Genomic DNA, 24353 nt, shown 5'->3' on the forward strand with positions numbered 1-24353 from the left:
ACCTTGTTTTGCCAGCCGTGAATGGTCGTCCTTTGCCGCAGCATATGGTTTCACTCATGTGACATCCAGCCCTCTGCATCCACAATCGAACGGGAAGGCTGAAAAGGGTGTCCACATCGCAAAGCGGCTCCTGTGCAAGGCGGCTGATGCCGGATCGGACTTTAACCTTGCCTTGCTGGCCTATCGATCGGCCCCGTTATCCACGGGCCTCTCGCCAGCGCAGCTACTAATGGGTCGCTCCCTCAGGACGACGGTACCTTCCGTCCTGGCACCGACAACAGACCATGAGGCGGTTCTTCGGGACATGCAACTGCAGCGTGATCGCCAGAAAGGTCGGTACGACACACGAGCGACGGACCTGCCCCCCCTGTCCTCCGGAGACAAAGTACGCGTCCATCAACCGTATGGTGGCTGGTCAGCACCGGCCGAAGTCCTCCGACAAGTGGCTCCCCGCTCGTTCCTGGTTCGCATGCCGGATGGTTCCGTGCGTCGCCGCAATCGGCGCGCCCTTCGCCGACTTCCACGTTCACAGCCACACAACACGCCAGATCCTCAACAGGCTTCCGAGGATGACTTTGTGGAGCTGCCGCACATCACGCCCTTTCCATCGCCACCCATGGCCATGCCTGCACAGCAGCCGGTGGTTCTTGATCCACCCTTAAGGCGGTCAACCCGAATTCGTCGCAAACCCATTAGAATGGACTTATAATACAGTTCATATGTTTAATAAGTTGGACAATTTTACATGATAACCTGTTGTTGTTTATCGTTCCAGATGTCGTCTGACTGGACAACTGTTCAAAATTTTTTTTCTTCTTCTCTCGTTCGCATTTCTGTTATGTTATGGTACAACTGGATTCATGTGACGCACTCGACATCGCCCCATGTACATAGTTCCGTCATAGACACATGCTGCACACGACACACACACACTCTTAGATGCACTCACGTCACGATCATATTTATTACCACGTAGGCACATATCTTTGTAAAAAGGGGGGATGTCATGATATTCAAACACACACATCATGATGGACACACTAACAGGCAAATCAGAGTACACAACACCACAACCAATCACAGACAAGAACACCAACCACATAAAAAGCACGAGCACGACACCTGGAGGTCAGTAGGTCTGGGGAGAAGGAAGCATGAAAGAGCTGTTGAAACACCACAAGCAGGGAGCCCCCCACGTGCAGAGTGCAAAGACCAAGTTGTAAATAGTGAGTTTAAATAAACAAGTGTTGTACCATATGCAACTGTGTTGGCTCTTCTGTGTGTTAGAACACCCAACACCACGATTGTACTGGAGTGGGGGCTGTAGTGGGGTGCGGCGGGGGGTGAGAGGGTGGCACTGGGGCAGAACGGGGGGGGGGGGACCCAGCTGGCGCCAGGTCCCTGAGGGAGACTGTGTCTTGCCGGCCATCGGGGTACGTTACGTAGGCGTACTGCGGGTTCGCGTGGAGTAACTGTACCCTCTCAAACCAACGGGTCCGCCTTGTGGAGCCGCACGTGCTTGCGGAGGAGAACGGGTCCTGGAGCTGCCAGCCATGTTGGGAGCAAAACCCCAGAGGTGGACTTCCTGGGGAAGGCAGAGAGACGTTCATGGGAGTTTTGTTAGTCGCAGTGCACAGGAGTGACTGAATGGAGTGAAGGGCGTCAGGGAGGACCGCCTGCCAGCGGGAGGCCTGGAGATGTCTGGACCATAGGGCCAGCTGGACGGCTTTCCAGACTGTCTCATTCTCCCGCTCCACCTGCCCGTTTCCCCGGGGGTTGTAGCTGGTTGTCCTGCTCGAGGCAATGCCCCTGTTGCGCAGGTACTGGCGCAGCTCATCGCTCATAAATGAGGATCCCCGGTCGCTGTGGACGTAGGCGGGAAACCGAACAGAACGAAGATGGTGTTGAGGGCTTTGATGACGGTGGCAGACGTCATATCGGGGCATGGGATGGCGAAGGAGAATCTTGAATATTCGTCGACCACATTGAGAAAGTACGTGTTGCGGTCGATGGAGGGGAGGGGCCCTTTGAAGTCCATGCTGAGGCGTTCAAAGGGGCAGGAGGCCTTCACCAGGCGCACATGGTCTGGCCGGTAGAAGTGAGGTTTGCACTCTGCGCAGACCTGGCAGTCTCTGGTGATAGCCCTGACTTCCTTGATGGAGTAGGGCAGATTGCGGGCCTTTATGAAGTGATAAAAGCCGGTGACCCCTGGGTGACAGAGATCGTCGTGCAGGGTCCGGAGTCGGTCCACTTGTGAGCTGGCACATGTACCTCGGGATAGGGCATCGGGGGGCTCGTTGAGCCGACCGGGGTGATACAAAACCTCGTAATTGTAGATCTTATCATTTTTGATCTTACCTCGCTGTGTGTTGTTAAACATGAAGGCAACCAACCGTTGGTCAGTGAGGAGGGTGAATCTCCTGCCTGCCAGGTAATGCCTCCAATGCCGCACAGCTTCAACGAAAGCTTGGGCCTCCTTTTCGACGGAGGAGTGCCGAATTTCGGAGGCATGGAAGGTGCGGGAAAAGAATGCCATGGGCCTGCCTGCCTGGTTGAGGGTGGCGGCCAGAGTGACATCTGATGCATCGCTCTCGACTTGGAAGGGGAGCATCTCGTCGACCGCGTGCATTGCGGCCTTGCCGATGTTGGCCTTGATACGGCTGAAGGCCTGGTGAGCCTCGGCCGTCAGGGGAAAAACTGTGGAGTGGATGAGTGGGCGGGCCTTGTCCGCATAGTTTAGGGACTCACTGGGCGTAGTATGAGAAGAACCCCAGGCATCGTTTGAGGGCCTTGGGGCAGTGGGGTAGGGGGAGTTCCATGAGGGGGCGCATGCGATCGGGGTTGGGCCCTAGAACTCCGTTCTGACCCACATAGCCGAGGATGGCTAATCGGTTTGTGCTGAACACGCACTTCTTGTTGTAGGTTAGGTTGAGGAGTTTGGCGGTGTGGTGGAATTTGGAAAGGTTAGCGTTGAGTTCCTGCTGGTCGTGGCCGCAGATGGTGATGTTATCCAGGTATGGGGAAGTGGCTCGCAGTCCGTACCGGTCAACCATTTGGTCCATCTCCCGTTGGAAGACCAAGACCCCGTTAGTGACGCCGAAGGGAACCCTAAGGAAGTGGTAAAGGCGGCCGTCCGCTTCAAACGCGGTATACTGGCGGTCCGCCTTGTGAATGGGGAGCTGGTGGTAGGCAGATTTCAGGTCCATTGTCGAGAAGACCCGGTACTGTGCAATCTGATTGACCATATCAGATATGCGTGGGAGGGGGTACGCGTCGAGCTGCGTGTACCGATTGATGGTCTGACTGTAGTCAACGACCATCCTGTTTTTCTCCCCAGTTTTCACCACTACCACTTGGGCTCTCCAGGGGCTGTTGCTGACCTCGATAATACCTTCCCGCAGCAGCCGCAGGGAAGGATGCGTGAGGCCGCACACAGTAAGGGGTGGTAAAGGCCCGCCAAATTTCAGGGTTAGGCTCTGGAGGTTGCACTGGAAATCCAGGCCGAGTAGCAAGGCAGCGCAGAGGTTGGGGAGGACGTAGAGCCGGAAGCCGCTGAACTCTACGCCCTGGATGGTGAGGGTGGCGGTGCAATACCCCGGATCGCCACGGAGTGGGATCCGGAGACTAGGGTGATTATCTGGTTGATGGGGTGTACCGTGAGGGAGCAGCGCCTTACCGTATCGGGGTGGATGAAGCTCTCAGTGCTGCCGGAGTCCAGAAGGCAGGATATTTTGTGCCCGTCGACCTTCACTGTCGTCGACACGGTCGCGAGGTTGTGTGGTCGGGACTGGTCGATCGTGATGGATGCCAGACGTGGCTGGTCGGCGGCGGTTGTAGGCGATGAGCAGCCCGATGAGGTGCCCGACGAGCAGGGGTCCTGAGGCGGAGATGTTGTGGAGAACGCAGCAGGCCATCATGCATGGCCCTCCCAGCGGGCCCATGCAGAAGGGTCCAGGCGCCTGAGCCACATCTTGAGGATGCCTAAGCTCTGCACGATCATGCCCCGATTGCTGCATAGGCATCGTTGTAGCGGGTCTCTGCATCAGTCTTTGCCCTCCGGATAAACATCATCAACCACGACTGCAGTGGATAGCCCAGGAGATTAACTCCCAGCCAGTGGTGCCCCTGGAAGTGGTCAGAAAGCGTTGAATGTGCCAGGATGAAGGCGTTATGCATACTGCCCAGGTATCGGGTGCAGAAGTGCGTGATGCACATCTGACCGTAACATATCAGCTGCACATTCATCAAGTGAAACCCCTTTCGGTTGATGTAGAGCGGCCTGTCATCTGTAGGTGCTCATAGGACGACACGAATCCTGTCGATCACCCCCGAGACCCGGGGCATCCCGTCGATGGTCGAGAATCCCGTTGCCCGGGCATCCATGTGGGCTCGGTCACATTGAAATGGATGTATTGTGCCGACTGGGCATACAGGGCATTCCTGATGGCAGAGATGCACATGTGCACTGAGCTCTGCGAGATCCCGGACAGGTCTCCACTCGATGCCTGGAAGGACCCCATGGCATAGACATCAGGGCAACCGTCAACTTGACGGCCATTGGGAGTGGGTGTTCTCCCCCATTCCCCCCCGGTGCCAGGTATGCCAAGATCCAGGCATGCCTGGTCCTGCAGGTCCTTGAACGACAGGCGCGACTGGTACACGTGAGGCCTCCTGCAGCGCCTCCTTCGCACCTCCTCCTGTTCCTCCTCAGCCTGTTGGGCGGCCTCCTCTCCATCCTCAGCGGATGCCTCCTATTCCTCTGTGGCACGCTCCGCTGCTGCATGCTCCACTGCGGCAGCTTCATCTCCTCGAGCAGTTCCAACTTGTACAGCCGCAGGACTGCTGCGACTAGGAGGAAGGCCACCATTGCTGATTGAATTCCAGTATCCATTGTCTGTTGGTGGTCTCTGGCCCTGGTGCCCATCCCTGCTTCCAAGGGTTCTGTTGGTGCCTGGCCCATGCCAGCGATACGCTCTGCGTCCCCCGTCTGCGTCCCCCCTGTAGGGGCTACTGTGGGTGATGCCCTGGGTGGGCAGCAAGATGACAAGATGGCTGTCTTGCAGGCCAGGGCAATGACGGTCCATCCCTGGGCACTGCCCCGGTCCCTTGGGGGGTCACCCCGGCCACGCAGCCCGTTCCCCCATCACCACTGCCCCATTCCCCCCCCCCCCCCCCCACCCCCACTCCGCACAAAGCCAGCCCATCGGGGTCAGCACTGGCAGCCCAAGGTCATGTCTCTCCATGCCCTACATCCTCTCTCTCTCCTTCATCAGCTGCGGTGCCAATTTTAGGATTTTTAAAAGAGCAAGTGAATCACCATCGGAAATTCACCCCAGTTTAGGCGGAGAATCGCGGAGGCCCCAGAGAATACCGGGTCAGGCCCGTTAATGATATGCTGATGCCGTTTTCTGTACCTGCATTCTGGAACGCATTGAAGCCGCTGTTGAGGCAATGGAGAATTGGGATTTGGTGTGAAACTGGCGTTTGGTGTAAAAACCGATTCTCCGCCCAATCGCGTTTCCGGATTCCAGTGTCACCGACGAAGAATCCCGCCTGTAGTATTTCCAGATTTGCAGATAACACAAAGTTGGGTGGGAGGGTGCAGAGATGCTTCAGCGGGATTTGGACAGGCTGGGTGAGTGGGCACAGGCATGGCAGATGTGTGAATGTGAGGTTATCCACTTTGGTAGCAAAAATTGGAAGACTGTTATTATTTGAATGGGTGTAAATTGAGAGGGGTGGATACACAGGGAGACCTTGGTGTCCTCGTGCATCAGTCGCTGAAAGTAAGCGCGCAGGTACTGCAGGCAGTAAAGAAGGCAAATGGTATGTTGGCCTTCATAGCAAGAGGATGGAGTATAGGAATAGGGATGTTTTACTACAATTGCATAGGGCATTGGTGAGGCCACACTTGGTGTATGGTGCAGTTTTCGTGTCCTTATCTGCGGAAGGATGTTTTTGCGATGGAGGAAGTGCAGCGAAGGTTTACCCGAATGATTCCTGGGCTGGCGGGACTGTCATATGAGGAGAGACTAAATCGGTTAGGATTATATTCATTAGAGTTTAGAAGAGTGAGGCGGGATCTCGTAGAAATTGGAACAGAATTATACAGGGTAGATTCAGAAAGAATGTTCCCGATGGTGGAGGAGTCCAGAACTAGGGGTCATGGTTTAAGGATAAGGGGTAAACATTTTAGGTTGTGATGTGAGCAGAAATCTCTTCACCCAGAGAGTGGTGAATCTGTGGAATTCGCTACCAGCGAAAGTAGTTGAGGCGAAAACATCGTATAATTTCAAGAAGGATTTAGATATAACTCCTAGGCATCAAGGGATCAAGGAATTTGGAGGGAAAACGGGATCAGGGTATTGAAGTTGATGATCAGCCATGACCATAGTGAATAGTGGAGCAGGATCAAAGGGCCGAATGGCCTACTCCTGCATTCATGTATGTTTCTATGTATTTCTTTGTTTGAAATATGTTAATGACTTGGACTTAGGTGGACAGCACACAATTTCAAAGTTTAGAAATAACACATTACTTGGAAATCCAGTGAAAATTTAAAGGGATAGTAACAGACTTCAGTCATGGGCAATCTAGACGAGTTAACGGGCCTTCTTCTCAGTGGGCTGCAAGATTGAAATCACTAACCATGACCCCCAGGAATAAGATTAAATACATTTGAAACACGTCAAATATTTCATAACAATTTATAGAAAATGTTTAATCATATATGAATAGAACCATCAGTTACGCTTGGTTGAACACAGAGGTAGGGCACGGCTCTTGCAGTTAATGCAGCACACACCGCACTTCACATGCCCTTGTTTCACAGGTCGGAAAAAAACTACGCAGACGGAAATCAACGGAATGTGGCAACTCTGCACTCGGGCAACAGTCAACAAAATGTCTCGTGGACCGCACTCAGAACCCAGATGGGCCACAGGTTATCCACCACTGCCGGAGACAGACTGGTGAAATTTGCCAGGTGAACAAAGCACCAGTCCCCCCAGCCCTCGCGGAAACTACTCCAGCCGGCAGCACGGCTCCCGGCCGACTGTGGCGGCGCTGGCCGCAGTCCGCAGCCGCCACGCCGGGTTCCCAACCACAGAGACCGCAAGTGAACCGCGCCTTCGGGAACTCGGCCCATCGGCGGCGGTGAATCGCGGAGACCCCGGAGAATAGAGGATCAGGCCCACTAATGATATGCCAACGGTGATTAAACGCCGCACAGCGAGCGGCGCATTTAGTCCATTTACGGGTTGCCAGAGGATGCCGATTTGGTGTCAAACCGGCGCCTACCGCAATTTTGGCATCGTAGGCTATTCTCCGCCCAATCGCGGTTTGCGATTACGTCGTCAGCCGACAGTGAATCCCATCCCTTGTGTTGATGCCAACGGAGAATGCGTGAACTTTTACGATTGAAAATCAATCGCCGCACCTGAATCGATTCCTCTACCATTGAGGGGCTAGCACCAGTGCCACGTGGAACACACTCGATTCCACTGAAAAATGTGCGGGATACGCCGGGCCCATGATTGACACTCGGGAGGCTGATAAGCTGCAGCCGCACATGCACATTACACTCCCGACACACACTTATCCCAGCTAAAAGATGGCACTGGGTGTACTTGAGTGTGTCCATCCATCCGATTGGTCGGCTGGAGCCAGAGGGCATCCAGGGGGCTGCCCTGGGGCGACACCTATACGACACGTGGCACCAGTTTCAAAATGGGCTGTTAGCGGTGTGCACAGCTGCATGGCTGCCTTGCCGGTTGGAGCAATGGTGCTCCGTGACGGTGCACCCTGACCCAACAGCTCACTTCCTGGCCACAGTTCCCCCCAGCCCTCGCAGAAGCTTCTCGGCTAGCAGCACAACTGTCAGCACCCTATGGCGATGTTGGACACCTTCTCTCTCTGCCTCAGCAGCCACGGCGTCGATTTCACAATTTTTAAAAGCACAAGTGAATCACGCTGTGGGGACCTAGGCCCATCGGACGCGGTGAATCGCGGTGTCCCCTGAGAATACCGGGTCAGGCCCGCTAAAGATATGCAAACGGTGCCTACAGTACGTGCGGAGCGAAGTGCATTGACGCCGGTTGAGGGGATGGAGAATTGCAATTTGGCATCAAATCAGCGCCTGCAGAATTTTGGCGTCAGAAGCAATTCTCCGCCAAATCACATTTCCCGATTTCGGAGCCAGCTAACGGATAATCCCGCCCGATACATTTTGATCAGGAGAATGAACCTAAAGTTACAGGGCTGGATCCTCCATTTCGCTGGCAGCACACTCAGGCGCGCGGATTTCCCGATGGCGTAGGGGTGCCCACAATGAGAAACCCCGTTGGCCGGCTGCTGGGACGGAGGATCCCGCTGCTGGCCCGGGGCACGCCACACCAGAAAATGGGGGTGGCAGAGCGGGGAATCCCACCCACAACTTTGAAGAGGATGCAGAGACAGAGAGGCCTGAGCTACTCAGCCAAATAGATAAAGTGGTTTAAAAGAAGCAGATAGAATTAATGGCTTTGTTGGGAGAAGAATCGAGTATCAGAGTGAAGAAGTTGTGCTGCGCCTTTAGGAAGGATTTCATGTGGAGAATCTGGCAAAGCTGTGTTTATTCTTGGAGCAGAGACGATTAACAGGCAGAAGGTCAGGTAATTGGATAAGACACAGATCGTAACTGGCAAAAAAGAACCAGATGTGACATGAGGAAATGTGTTACAGCCAGTTGTTGTGATCCAAAATGCAATGCCCAAAATGTGGTGGAAAATCCAATAGTGCATTTCAAGGAGCAATTGGATAGATACCTGAAGAGAAAAATTTACTGTGGAGAAAGAAGAGGCCATTACTGTGATAGATCTATCAATGAGCTCGAACTGATTCAATGGGTCAAATGGCCTCCTTTTCTGTTGTATCATTCTACCCTTCGCTGAGACCCTGGGCGAGATTCTCTGTTCCCCGATGGCGATTTCACATTCGGCGGTCAGGCGGAGAATCCCTTTTTACGACCGAACCAGAGGTGGAAGCTCCACCCCCTCCAAAATGGCATCATCAGGGAGTACGCCGCCCGTCGTTGGGACGGCCTCAGGACATTACCTGCAGGCCCTTCCCCGATGCTCTGCCGCCGATGGGCCAAGTTCAACGGCGCGGTTCACTTGTGCTCTCAGTTTTGGTGAACCTGGTGTGGCTTGGCGGCTGTGTTCTGTGTCCAGCGCCACCACAGGCAGGTGGGTGGTTGCGCTGCTGCAGGCTCCGCCCAAAAGGCGGAGTATAAATATGCGTGTCCTCCATTCAGCAGCCATTTCGCCAGCTGCTGTGGTTTGGCCACACATCTTAGAGCAATAAAGTCACAGTTGTATCCAACTCTAGTCTTTGTTCAATTGATCGTGCCTCAATTTATTGCTCTAAGATTTTCTAAAAGATGGACCTCCGTATCAAGCCAGATCGCCTGCAGCTGGATCCGCAATCAAGCGACGCCAAAAAGGACTTTAATCACTGGCTAGCTTGCTTCGAGGCATACATCAGCTCAGCGACCACCCCTGTTCCGGAGGCTCAGAAGATACAGATCCTGTACTCAAGGTTGAGCTCCAACGTGTTTCCGCTGATCCAGGACGCCCCGAACTACGCCGACACCATGGTGCTTCTCAAAGAAAACTACGCACAGAAAACTAACACGCTCTTCGCCAGGCACGTACTCGCCACTCACTCTCAACTCCCTGGTAAGTCTAGAGGAGACTTCTGGTGGGCCCTAATCCCACTCGTCCGGGACTGTGACTGTCAGGCAATTACGGCCACAGAACATTCAAACCTCCTTATGCGGGACGCATTCTTAACGGGGATTGGGTCGGACCTCGTACGCCAAAGACTGTTAGAAGGGGCCACGCTCAATCTAGCTGAGATAAAGAAACTAGCGCTCTCTATGACGGTCGCCTTGCGCAACAGTCAGGCCTACCCCCCCAGCCACACGGCCCACCCATCCTACGCATCATGGACGCCACAGACGGCCGCCCCAGCGGGGGCCTTACCCAGCCAGTACGCCTGCAGCCAGCAGAAACACCCCCGCCAACGCTGCCCGGCCCATGCGGCCCTGTGCCAGGCCCGCGCAGTCATCGCTATCGCCCCCACCCCCCTATTCTGCACACAATGGGCACCGCCATCTTCATCTCCCCGGACCACGCATGGCCAGTGGGCACCGCTATCTTCTCCCCCTCAGTCCACGTGCGGCCCATGGGCGCCGCCATCTTGTCCAACCCCCGCAACGTGCTGCCCATGCGTGCGACGCATTTTGGCCCCCGCAGGATCTTCAGGCCCCGCCATCTTGTCTCCCCCATGGGGCATGGACACCGACAGCATTCCAGAACCTGGGCCCCCCAGGCTCCCCATCATCCGATGCCAGCGACGACCGACCACGACTCGCCTCAGTGACGATCGACCAGTCTCGTCCGCACAACCTGGCCACCGCTTCGACCAGTGTGAAAATTAACGGCCACGTGACCTCTTGCCTGCTGGACTCCGGGAGCACCGAAAGCCTCATACACCCGGATACAGTAAGGCGCTGCTCCCTCGCGGTACACCATGCCAATCAAAGAATCTCCCTGGCCTCCGGATCCCATTCCGTACAGATCCGGGGGTACTGTACGGTTACACTCACGGTCCAGGGCGTAGAATTCAGCGGCTTACGCCTCTACATCCTCCCTAACCTCTGCGCTGCTCTACTACTAGGCCTGGACGTCCAGTGCAATCTCCAGAGCCTAACCTTCAGATTCGGTGGGCCCCTACCACCTCTCACTGTGTGCGACCTCGCGACCCTAACGGTCGATCTGCCTTCTCCCTTCTCAAATTTAACCCCGGATTGCAAACCCGTCGCCACCAGGAGCAGATGGTACAGCACCTAGGACAGGACCTTCATCAGGTCCGAGGTCCAGCGGCTGCTTCGGGAAGGCATCATCGAGCCCAGCAACAGCCCCTGGAGAGCCCAGGTGGTAGTCGTTAAAACTGGGGAGAAACACAGAATGGTCGTGGACTACAGCCAGACCATCAATAGGTACACGCAGCTCGATGTGTACTCCCTTCCACGCATATCTGCTATTGTCAATCAGATTGCACAGTACCGGGACTTCTCAACGGTAGACCTCAAATCCGCCTACCGCGAGCTCCCCATTCGTAAATCGGACCGTCCATACACTGCTTTCGAGGCGGACGGTCGTCTCTATCACTCCCTCAGGGTTCCCTTCGGCGTCACTAACGAGGTCTCGGTCTTCCAAAGGGAGATGGACCAAATGGTCGACCAGTACAGTTTGCAAGCCACCTTCCCGTACCTAGACAACGTCACCATCTGTGGCCATGACCAGCAGGGCCACGATGCCAACATTGCCAAATTTCTCCACACCGCCACTCTCCTCAACCTCACCTACAACAAAGAGAAGTGCGTGTTTAGCACAACCCGCTTAGCCATACTTGGCTATGTGGTCCAGGACGGAGTTCTGGGGCCCGATCCCAACCGCATGCACCCCTTCATGGAGCTCCCACTTCCTCACTGCCCCAAGGCCCTCAAATGCTGCCTGGAGTTCTTCTCATACTACGCCCAGTTAGTCCCAAACTAAGCGGACAAGGCCCGCCCACTCATACAATCCACACACTTCCCCTGACGGCCAAGGCACAACAGGCCTTTGCCCGTATCAGAGCTGATATCGCCAAGGCCGGGATGCACACAGGAGACGAGACACTGCCCTTTCAAGTAGAGAGCAACGCATCGGACGTCACCCTAGCCGCCACCCTCAATCAGGCAGGCAGACCCATGGCATTCTTCTCCCACGCACATCATGCCTCCTCAGACATTCGGCACTCATCCGTCGAAAAAGAGGCCCAAACTATTGTTGAGGCTGTGCGGCATTGGAGGCATTACCTGGCCGGCAGGAAATTCACCCTCCTCATTGACCAACGGTCAGTAGCCTTCATGTTCAATAACACACAGCGGGGCAAGATCAAAAATGATAAAATCTTGAGGTGGAGGATCGAGCTCTCCACCTATAATTACGAGATTTTGTATCGCCCCGGCAAACTCAACGAGCCCTCAGATGCCCTATCCCGAGGTACATGTGCCAGCGCACAAGTAGACCGACTCCGGGCCCTGCACGACAGCCTTTGTCTCCCGGGAGTCTCACGGTTGTACCATTTTTTCAAGGCTCGCAATCTGCCCTACTCCATCGAGGAAGTACGGACAATCACCAGGGACTGCCAGGTCTGTGCGGAGTGCAAGCCGCACTTCTACCGGCCAGACCGCGCGTGCCTGGTGAAGGCCTCCCGCCCCTTTGAACACCTCAGCGTGGATTTCAAAGGGCCCCTTCCCTCCACCGAATGAAACACGTATATTTTCAGTGTGGTTGATGAGTACTCCAGATTTCCCTTCGCCATCCCATGCCCCGATATGACGTCTGCCACCGCCATCAAGGCCCTCAGCACCATCTTCGCTCTGTTCGGTTTCCCCGCCTACATCCACAGTGACAGGGGATCCTCATTCATGAGCGATGAGCTGCGTCAATTCCTGCTCAGCAGGGGTATCGCCTCCAGCAGGACGACCAGCTACAACCCCCGGGGAAACGGACAGGTAGAGAGGGAGAACGGGACGGTATGGAGGGCTGTCCAACTGGCCCTACGATCCAGGAACCTCCCAGCCTCTCGCTGGCAGGAGGTCCTCCCTGATGCACTCCACTCCATTCCGTCACTGTTGTGCACTGCCACTAACAACGCACCCCATGAACGTCTCTTTATCTTCCCCAGGAGGTCCACATCCGGTATGTCGCTCCCGACTTGGCTCGCGGCTCCAGGACCAGTCCTGCTCCGTAGGCACGTCCGACTCCACAAGGCAGACCCGTTGGTGGAGAGGGTGCAATTGCTCCATGCAAACCCCCAGTATGCCTACGTGGCGTACCCCGATGGCCACCAGGATATTGTCTCCCTCAGGGACCTGGCACCAGCAGTTTCCACACACTCACACCGCTCCGGCCCGGCGCCACCCTCCCCTCCCCCGGCGCTCCCAGCATTATCCCCACCAGGACCATCCGTCCTTCCCCTGCCCACGCCCGATGGAAGAGGATTTTGGCACGCTCCCAGAGTTACCGAACATCGGGCCAGCATCGACATCGCCGCTACCACTGGTCGCTCCCAGCGGAACATCAAGGAACCGGACCGGTTAAACCTCCAACCGGTTCGCCGGACTTCAAAAGACATTTTTTTTACTGCTCAAATACTGTAAATATAGATTCATAGCTGTATATAGTTCTCCACCACCCCCGCCGGACTCAATTTTAACAGGGGGTGAATGTGGTAAACCACTGTTGCACCTATATTCGGTGATGTAAGGTAGGACCTGTACTACAGGTTCGCCGGTAGTCCCTGTCTACTGGCTCCACCCAGTAGGCAGAGTATAAATATGCGTGTCCTCCATTCAGCAGCTATTTCGCCAGCTGCTGTGGGAGGCCACACATCTTAGAGCAATAAAGCCTCAGTTTATCCAACTCTAGTCTTTGTTCAATTGATCGTGCCTCATGGGGGGACTGGTGGGGGTGGTCCGGGAGTGGTGAAAGAGTTGTAGCCATCTAAAATGGCCATCTGCAAAGGACCATGGTCAGCTTGGACACAGACAAGTACACAGCCTCTGTGTGTTGTGCAAAGAAGCCAGACTTGACTGAAACCTGTATCCATTAAGAGTCAATCATCATTTCCCCCAGGACAATAGAGTTTGAATGAAGGAGTTACAATAGTAGCAGACTAACCGGCGCCACTTCCCCTTATTTGGAAAGGCCTACGTGCATATGACAATGGTAGCTCGGACCTGCCACTGAGGTATCCGTCCCCTAATTGGCCAGGATCAATGAGGGTGATCAAAACTCTATCGATCTATTGGATCTGGAGTTAAGGCCGCCCCAAAGAGCATGAAAGCCCAGGAGAATAAGAAGAACTGCAAACCGAAGGCTCAGCCTCTTGTGAACGGGCCTGTGCGCGACTAATTGCAGCATATCAACCAGCCAAGTTCAAGGACCCACGATTGCTACCTGAAGAACGAGCCCAGCCGAGACGAACCTGAAGACTTCCAACCGACCCACGTGGACACAGATAAAGGCCTTATCTCACACAGAGCCGGTCACCCCAAAGTTAAGGAAAGGTCATCTTAGTTATTAGGTCTAGTTTAGTGCGTTGTCGCGTGTATTATTGCATATAGTAATAAGTCTTGTGTAATTAATAAACTGTCTTTGAACTATACACTAGTTGTGTGGTCATTCGGTCAATATAAGAAAGAGCTTGTGGTTCACATCAAAATATAGAGGTCAACATGGTGTCGGGGGACATAATCTGGCAGATCGGGTCCGCGCGTGGCCGGAGCCATGTTGTACAGCGCGACCACTGCAGGTCGTCGCCATGCGCATGTGGCAAATCTCCAGACATTTATTTTGTAAAGGCCGTGTGTTTTATGTGGCGCGACTGCTAGCCCCTCACAGATCGGAGGGTCGGTGCTGGGGCCTCACCAATTTTTTCATTGTAGAACTAAACATTTCCTCTGGACATAGCCTCAAAATCGGGGAATCCAGCCCACTATCTGGAGTGAGGCAAGTTTACAGAGATAAAATTAATAAGGGAAGACAAGAAAGTAAAATAAGAGATTGCACCCCCAAAAATGCATATGGACCATTTAATGCTGAGGTCACCTAAAACCTATCCCAGTGCAGACCAGTTCTTATCGTTCTGAGTGGAGACAAGAATGTGATCGTTGATTACATGCAAGATAAGGCATGAAGTACTGGTAAGAATGATGTAAATATTTTTTAAAAGTATAAACTTGTCAAGAGGGGACCTCCAATTCATAGAGCGCGATTCTCCGGCCTCTTTGCGTTTTCGCTCGAGTGAAACAAGGCCGGTGAATAGCAGGACAGGTCGAAAACGAGAACAGCGGAAGGCTTCAAACAGTTGCCGATGAAACCGGTGACTTCTATAGGCAAACTTGGGATCTCGCTGTAGCTTTGCGGGAAACCAATAATCACCACTTAAGCCCTATTTCCATATAATTAGTGGGAGTGACCCGATATCCAATGACGTCTCATGATTCAGTGGCCCCCCCAGCAAGTGGTCACGCTGGAGTCGATTAGTACTCCTTTTGAAATACGTGAAACTCATGGAAGGACGTCTGCGGGGAGCCGAGGAGGTGAGTTGGCATCTTTGCTCACAGGTTAAAGAGCCCAGGGGCGTTGGGCTTGCCGTGGCAGTGCTGAGCGGGTGTGGGGGACCCTCGGCTGGGTGGGGGCACCCTCCAGAGGTGTGGGTGAGGGGGGAGGGGATGCTGGGGGGAGGGGGTCAACCGCGCACAGCAACAGCATGCAAAACCCTGGACCTTTTGTACCTGTTCTGGGGGCAACCCTAGCCCCTGCTTGCCACCACACCGACCACCCATAACCCCCATCAACTGGCAAGACCTCTGGCAGTGTGCTGAAGGCTATTGCTAATAGGAAATTGCCAAACGTGGTTAAGTGAGAACTTCACACATCCCAAGTGGATTCAATGGGTGGGCATGCCATGTAGCATGTGGGAGTCATTGCCTAGCATCCCAATCATACCTTGATGCATGAACATTTTGCTTGACAACTACGGGAGGCAACAATACACATGCAGCACCCAACATCCAAACACCCAGAGGCTGGGGCACAGCTACAGGGACATCTCCATGGCCCAAGGGTGGGTGAGTGTTACGGGAGTGAGGGATGCATGGAGAGATGGGCCAAGGGTTCGCAGATTGGGCCGTATTGCGGAAGAAAGTGACAGACGCATCATACTGGTTGTGCGCAAGAATCTTTAATGTGACACAGGTGTCATACAACTCCCCACTCCCGATGGTGCCACTAACTCTTCCCACCACCCTCTCACCCCCACCGTCCACCCCTCCCCTTCACTCCCTCGAGCCCTGGCTGCCCCTGCATCATTTGGCAGCTCCCCGATGTCTTCACCATGGTGTCAACGCCATCAGCGATGCTCCTCAGTGACTGGGACATGCTCTACTGCACCTCAGAAATGCCCACCTGCAACTGGGACAATCTCCACAGCACCTCAGCTGTTCCCATTTGAGAGCAGGGCATATCCTGCAGCACCTCATCAAGGTCACCCTGGTACTGGTCACATCCCCCAGTGAGTTGGACATTCTGCCGAGACCCTCAGCCATTCAGCCATGGCCATCACCGACTGTGCGACATCTTGGACACCTTCACTAAAGATGCCAACGTCATGCACCAGGTTCTCCACAGCGGTCGCCACCCTAGCAGTGTTGGCCTCGGTGCCACGCATTGTCAGGGACATCTCATGCGCCCGTAGCCTCTGGGATTCCTCCAATCGGCTTTGGATCTGCTGGAGTGTCGCTGACATCTCCCTCTGAATGTTGCGACCGCACCCTATCATCTCCATCAGCTCCAGGTAACCGTGTACCAGAAGCTCAGCATCAGGCTGGGACCCAGTTGGGTCCTGGGGCCTGTCATGTGAGCATTCCTTTCTTAAAGGGTCTTAATTGATTGCATAAGACTGCTTCCTAAAACAAAAAGTGGGAATCTATATCTCTCTCCCCTCAATTTAAAGCTATGTCCCCTCGTGCTAGACATCACCATCTGAGGAAAAAGGCTCTCACTGTCCACCCTATCTAATCCTCTGATCATCTTGTATGCCTCAATTAAGTCACCTCTTAACCTTCTTCTCTCTAACGAAAACAGCCTCAAGTCCCTCAGCCTTTCCTCATAAGATCTTCCCTCCATACCAGGCAACATTCTGGTAAATCTCCTCTGCACCCTTTCCAATGTTTTCACATGCTTCCTATAATGCGGCGACCAGAATTGCACGCAATACTCCAAATGCGGCCGCACCAGAGTTTTGTATAGCTGCAACATCACCTCATGGCTCCGAAACTCAATCCCTCTACCAATAAAAGCTAACACACCATACACCTTCTTAACAACCCTCTCAACCTGGGTGGCAACTTTCAGGGATCTATGTACATGGACACCGAGATCTCTCTGCTCATCCACACTGCCAAGAATCTTACCATTAGCCCAGTACTCAGTCTTCCTGTTATTCCTTCCAAAATGAACTCCATTTGCCACCTCTCAGCCCAGCGCTGCAGCTTATCTACGTCTCTCTGTAACTTGTAACATCCTTCCGCACTGTCCACAACTCCACCGACTTTAGTGTCATCTGCAAATTTACTCACCCATCCTTCTATGCCCTCCTCCTGGTCATTTATAAAAATGACAAACAGCAGACAAACGTCCCATGTCAACTGGAACTAAACCCACCAATGACTCCAGCGGCAGTAGCCTTAATATAGGCTGATGAGGCATCACTAAAATATGCCCAGGACATGTGTGAAACCATTGAAAATAAAAACATGAAAAGGTGCAACAGGCTCAGATGCAACCAAAAGAGGGAATACACACCCTTGCAAAGCCAGTGTACTGCACTCTGAGATTCGATTGAAGACAGCATATTTTTATAGTCTGAAATAACAGCTTGAAGTAAACAGGCATGTTTATATTAAATAGACCTTGAAAAGTACGTAAGATGAAATACATAGTACGTATGTTCTTACCCTTGGCTAAAAACAACTCGAGTACACATTTTGTTATCTTTCGGAGGACAATGTGTTTTCATAATAAGGCTGAGTCCAGAATATTAAGCAGTATTTCATTTATGTTACCTGACCTACTTATTTTCATTCAAAAGCAGAACTATAGTCAAGCATTTCCCAGCATGCTTCTAAGTTGGCAACTCATTAATTTCCCTTCCATGACAGTTACCTTCCAGAGGAAAACGAACTGACCTGAAAGAGTTATTGATATCACATGGACAAGTTTGTGGAAATAAGTTGGGAAGTACTAAAATGGTTATACATGATGTAGATGTGGGAAATGTTGTTCCAAGTAAACAACATCCATATGGACTTAACCCTCTAAAATTGGCACAGGTTCAAAAGGAAATTGAAAGTATGCTTGATAATGGCATAACTGAAATGGGTTGCAGCGAGTGGTGCTCACCCATAGTGATGGTACCGAAACCAGATGGTACCCAATGATTGTGTGTGGACTATAGAAAAGTTAATGCAGTTACAAAAGCAGACTCTTATCGTCTCCCACTGCTGGAGGACTGCATTGAGAAGGTGGGACAATCAACTTTTATCTCCAAACTGGATTTACTCAAAGGTTACTGGCAGGTAACTTTATCCGAAAGGGCGAAGGAAATTTCAGTTTTTGTGACTCCAAATGGTTTATAGCAATTCAAAGTTATGCCATTTGGCATTAAAAATGCTGCAGTCACATTTCAACGGTTAACTAACAAAGTCATTTCAGGATTATCCAATTGTGCGGTGTACATAGACGATGTAATGATTTTTAGTCAGACATGGAAAGAACATTTGAAGCATCTGGTGGAGTTATTCGATCAACATCAGGAGGATGGTTTGGTGGTAGACCTAGCCAAAAGTGAGTTTGGAAAAGCCCAAGTCACGTTCCTTGACCATACAATTGGACATGGACAAATGGTCCCATGGGATGCGAAAACAAAAGTTAATGGGGAGTTCCCAATACCCTCGACGTGAAGGGAAATAATGAGATTTCTCGGCCTGAATGTTTTTTACCGTAAATTTGTGCCGCATAGTAGCAGTGTGGTTGCTCCACTGAAGGACTTGCTGAAAAAGAGGAGCAAATTTCAGTGGATGGCGGAGTATCAACAGGCATTTGACAGCCTGAAGGCTGTATTAACCACTGCTCCTGTTGGCCACCCCAAATAACACAAACCATTCAAGGTGGCTATCAGTGCAAGTGATGTGGGCGGATGTGCTGTGCTTTTGCAAGAAGATGCCAAAGGAATAGAGCGGCCTATTGGGTATTTTTCCAAAAAATTAAATGATCATCAGAGGACGTATTCGACAATTGAAAAGGAGACCTTGAGCTTGGTGCTGTCTTTGCAACAATTCGTCTGAAACAATTATATAAACTGATCATAGTCTGTTGACATTTTTGGAGAAATTCAAGAATAAAGATGCCAGGCTGTTTCGATGGAGTCTACTATTACAGCCATTTAATTTAAAACTTATACATGTGGCAGGATGGAAAAACGTAATCGCTGATGCTTTGTCCCGAATGTGATAAAGAAAAGAAGTTTCGATAGTGGAAGACAAAGAAATGAAATGGATTATATTACTGTATATGTTTGCCTGTTTTGATTTTATAAAATATATGTATGTTTATTGTCAAGTGGTAGTAATGTGCAAGTGAAAAGGTTTAAAAAATAAAATCATCTTTGAAGTTGTTGGTTTATTATTTTGTTTGGGGGGAGGTGTCATGTGAGTGTCCCATTAAGAAATGTTTGGTCTTACTACATGTCTTGTAGCACTGCTTCAGTGATGTCATTTGTGGGTGGAGCTGGGCTGTGGTTGTCAGGTGAAAGGGGGTTTAAGATTTTTGGGTTTCAGTTTTGGTTTGTTGGTTGGACTGCAGAAAAGAAGCATTGTTTCCCTGTTTTCTCTGTTTATATTTTAAAAGTTGGTGCAGTGAACGGAAAGCACATTGGGTGTGTAAAACTGCCATGGTAACTTTAAAGATGGAGTTGCTTTCTAGAAGGAGTTTTGAATCTGCTGGTTGGAGGCTCGATCTCAGGGAAAGAACCAGTCCCATTCAAGTGAGATTACAGTGTGCCAAGCCATGTCCTTGAAAGGGGTTTTGGTTTATTGCATTTTGTATTGAATTGGAACAGCTACTAAGGGAGATTCATTAAGAGTTATATACATAGATTACTGTAGCTGTCGTATGTTTTTTTATGTTTGTAATTGCTAACAAATTCTTGATAAGCGTTTTATATATATGTTAACTGCATTCTTATAATAAACTTTGTTTTGATAAAAGCGCCAAGGAAGTCTGATGAATCACACCTGAAGTGAAGGCTCTCGTGCTCATCCTAGCTAAATTCAACATAAAAGTTATCGGTCAGGTGAGCTTCATAATACACTTTAGAGTTTCTAAGCCCTGGCCCATAGCAAGTCCAACAGACCTCCGACTGCAGACCCGCCTGGGCATTCGTGCCTCCACCTTATGTGCATCAGCAGCTGTGTGGTGCTCATCAGATTATGCCCCAGAAGCCTGACAAACATTTCCCACTGAGGTGCGTGTATGTACGCTGGTGGAGGGTGGGGATGACAGCTGTGACGCATCGCTTGTGTCTTCCTTGGAGCTCTCCTCCACGGTGTTCTCCTGGGAGGCTGGAGAGGGGGCCACCTCGGATGGGACGACAAATAGGCTGGAGAACCAGCGGGAGAATGGACAGTGGGAGGGATGAATCAATCAGTATGGCAATAACAACTCCTGTTTGGCAGGTCCTCCGGGTGCAGCCGGTGGATCCTCACCTCTGCGGTTTCCACCAACTTCCACGTTGGTGACCGCTTGTCCTCGGCCATCCCCATCACCTCCAGGTCCTGTTCCTCGAAGGTGGTGAGGATTCTTAATTCTGGCACGACGCCGCCAGTTTAGGCCCTCTCCCGGCGATTGTGCGAGATCTTCTCCTATGGAGACACAGAGAGGGCATTCCCATAACAGCCTCCCCGAACAGGAGCCGGAATGTGGTGACTAGGGGCTTTTCACAGTAACTTCAGTTGAAGCCTACTTGTGACAATAAGCGATTTTCATTTCATTTAATTTTCATTTCATTTCATTAGCCCCACGTGTGGCTCCCAGTGGTGAGAGGAGGTTTGTGAAGGAAGGGTTGGGGGGTGTTGAAGGGAGAGGGTGGGTTTGGTAGTTGGTATTAGGGGTCTTACAGTACCCAGGTCGATGCTGTAAGACCATTGGTGTGGGAGGTACCTGAGACAGCAATATCATTGGTGAAGCCTGCCTGCTGGTTCCGCCCAGTAAGGTGGAGTATAAGAGTCTGTGTCTCCCTAGCAGCTGCATTCTGTACCTGCGCTGCTGGGGGAAACATCTAGTCCAATAAAGCCTTCAATTGTCATCCAATCTTGCTTCTGGAGTTATTGATCGAGCATCAATTTATTGGACTAGATTTTAAAGTATGGAGCTCTGAATCAAGCCGGAGTGTCTGCAACTCAGATCCCATGCGGCAAACTCAGCGACAACCTTCAAACACTGGCTGGCGTGCTTCAAAGGGTACCTCAGGACGGCCACGACTGCACCCACGGAGGACCAGAAACTGCAAGTTCTCCACTTGAGGGTGAGCCCAGAGATCTACACCCTCATCGAGGATGCGGATGATTTCGAGGCGATGCGGATGATTTCGAGGCCGCAATGACCCTGCTGAAAGGACACTATATTCGCCCAGTAAATCAGGTCTACGCCCGACATCTACTAGCAACGAGGCGACAAATCCCCGGGGAATCGCTGGAGGAATTCTACCGTGCGCTCCTGGTGTTAGGTAGGAACTGTGACTGCCCGCAAGTTTCAGCCAGCGACCACACAGAGCTTTTGATCCGGGACGCATTCATTGCAGGTATGCTGTCCTCCCAAATCCGCCAGCGGCTGCTAGAAAAAGAGACACTTGGCCTCAAGGAAGCACAGGCCCTTGCTAGCTCCCTGGATGTGGCCTACCGAAACACACGCGCTTGCGTACCCGACCTTGGGCAGCGTGGAACGTCCCCACGGCCGGCTCTGCAGGCTCGCGACCCTCAAGGTCGATCCACCTTCCCTTTTTGCGAACCTCACCCCGGATTGCAAACCCGTCGCCACCAGGAGCAGACGGTACAGTGCCCAGGACCGGACCTTCATTAGGTCGGAAATCCAGCGGTTACTGAAGGAAGGTATTATTGAGGATAGCAACAGTCCCTGGAGAGCGCAAATAGTGATTGTAAAGACCGGGGAGAAGAATAGGATGGTCATTGATTATAGTCAGACCATCAACAGGTATACGCAGCTCGACGCGTACCCTCTCCCCCGCATATCTGATCTGGTCAATCAGATCTTTTTCACGATGGATCTAAAATCCACCTACCACCAGCTCCCCATCCGCCCTAGCGACCGCAAATACACTGCTTTCGAAGCAGATGGGCGACTCTACCACTTCCTAAGGGTTCCCTTCAGTGTCACAAATGGAGTCTCGGTCTTCCAATGGGAGATGGACCGAATGGTTCACCGGTACGGTTTGCGGGCCACGTTTCCGTACCTCAATAACGTCACCATCTGCGGCCACGACCAGCAGGACCACAAGAACAACCTCCGAAAATTCCTCCATACCGCAAAAATCCTTAATCTAGCCTACAACAAGGACAAATGCGTGTTCAGCACCGACCGTCCAGCCATCCTCAGCTACGCAGTGCATGATGGAGTTATAGGCCCAGATCCCGAATGCATGCGCCCCCTCATGGAGTTTACCCTCCCCCACTGCTCCAAGGCCCGGAAACGCTGCCTGGGTTTTTTTCATATTGTGCCCATTGGGCCCCCAACTGTGCGGACAAGGCCCGCCCACTAATTCAATCCACGGTTTTCCCCCCGTCGGCAGAGGCCCGCCAGGCCTTCAGCCGCATCAAAGTGGACATTGCAAAGGCCACAATGCACGCAATCGATGAATCCCTTCCCTTCCAAGTCGAGATCGACGCGTCCGATGTAGCTCTGGCGGCCACCCTCAACCAAGCGGGCAGACCCGTGGCCTTCTTCTCACGCACGCTCCACGCTTCAGAAATCTGCCATTCCTCAGTTGAAAAGGAGGCCCAGGCCATAGTAGAAGCTGTGCGGCACTGGAGGCATTACCTGGCCGGCAGGAGATTCACTCTCCTCACTGACCAACAGTCGGTTGCTTTCATGTTCGATAATGCACAGCGAGGCAAGATAAAGAACGATAAGTTCTTACGGTGGAGGATCGAGCTCTCCACCTACAACTATGAGATCTTGTATCGTCCCGGGATGCTAAATGAGCCTCCTGATGCCCTATCCCGCGGTACAGGTGCCAACGCACAAGTGGACCGACTCCGGGCTCTCCACGAGGACATCTGCCACCCAGGGGGTCACTCGATTCTTCCATTTCATTAATACCCGCAACCTGCCCTACTCCATCGAGGAGGTCAGGACCGCTACCAGGAACTGCCAAATCTGCGCAGAGTGCAAGCCGCACTTCTACAGGCCAGAGAAAGCGCACCTGATAAAGGCTTCCCGTCCCTTTGAACGCCTCAGCATGGACTTCAAAGGGCCTCTCCCCTCCACCGACCGCAACACGTACTTCCTGAACGTGATTGACGAGTACTCCCGGTTCCCATTCGCCATCCCCTGCCCCGACATGATCGCAGCCACCGTCATAAAAGCCCTCCACAGTACCTTTACACTGTTCGGTTTCCCCGCCGACATACACAGCGATAGGGGGTCCTCCTTTATGAGCGACGAACATCAATTCCTGTTCAGCAAGGGCATTGCCTCGAGCTGGACGACCAGTTACAACACCCGGGGAAACGGACAGATAGAGAGGGAGAACGGAACGGTCTGGAAGACAGTCCTACTGGCCCTACGGTCCAGGAATCTCTCAGTCTCCCGCTGGCAGGAGGTCCTCCCGGATGTTCTCCACTCCATCCTATCACCGCTGTGTACCACGACCAACCAGACACCTCACAACCGTGTCCTTGTCTTCCCTAGGAAGTCCTCCTCCGGGACCTCGCTCCCAACCTGGCTGGCAGCTCCTGGACCCATCCTGCTCCGCAAACACGTGCAGGCACACAAGTTAAACCCATTGGCCGAGAGGGTCCACCTCCTTCATGCTAACCCTCAATACGCCTACGTGGCGTACCCCGACGGCCAACAGGATACAGTCTCCCTACACCCACCCACCACCCACCCACCCACACCCCCAACACCAACCCCACCCTCCCTCCCACCGGCACACCCCACAGCCACCCCCTTCCCAGGTGGATCGGTTCTCCCACTGGTCCCATCTAGGGGTGATGAAGCTGCCAAAGAAGCCAAAGCCACGCTCCCAGAGCCACGGATGGCTGAGCCGGCGCCTGCATCACCGCCGAAACTGCGACGATCGCAGAGGACAACCAGGGCACCCGACCAACTAATTGCTTCATTTTGAATGTAAATAAATACTGTAAATAGTTACAACATGTAACGAGGCAATACACTGTACTAATGTATACTGGGTACCACCATAACCTCAACCTCTACCATTGTATAACGCGAGACCACCACCCCCGCCGGACTCTTTTTTTTAACAGGGGGTGAATGTGGTAGTCGGTATTAGGAGTATTACGGTCCCAAGGTCGATGCAAGACCATTGGTGTGGGAGGTACCTGAGACAGCAAATTCATTTGGTGAAGCCTGCCTGCTGGTTCCGCCCGGTAAGGT

Source organism: Scyliorhinus torazame, chromosome 7 (genome assembly GCF_047496885.1).
Source record: "Scyliorhinus torazame isolate Kashiwa2021f chromosome 7, sScyTor2.1, whole genome shotgun sequence".
Classification (NCBI taxonomy): domain Eukaryota; kingdom Metazoa; phylum Chordata; class Chondrichthyes; order Carcharhiniformes; family Scyliorhinidae; genus Scyliorhinus; species Scyliorhinus torazame.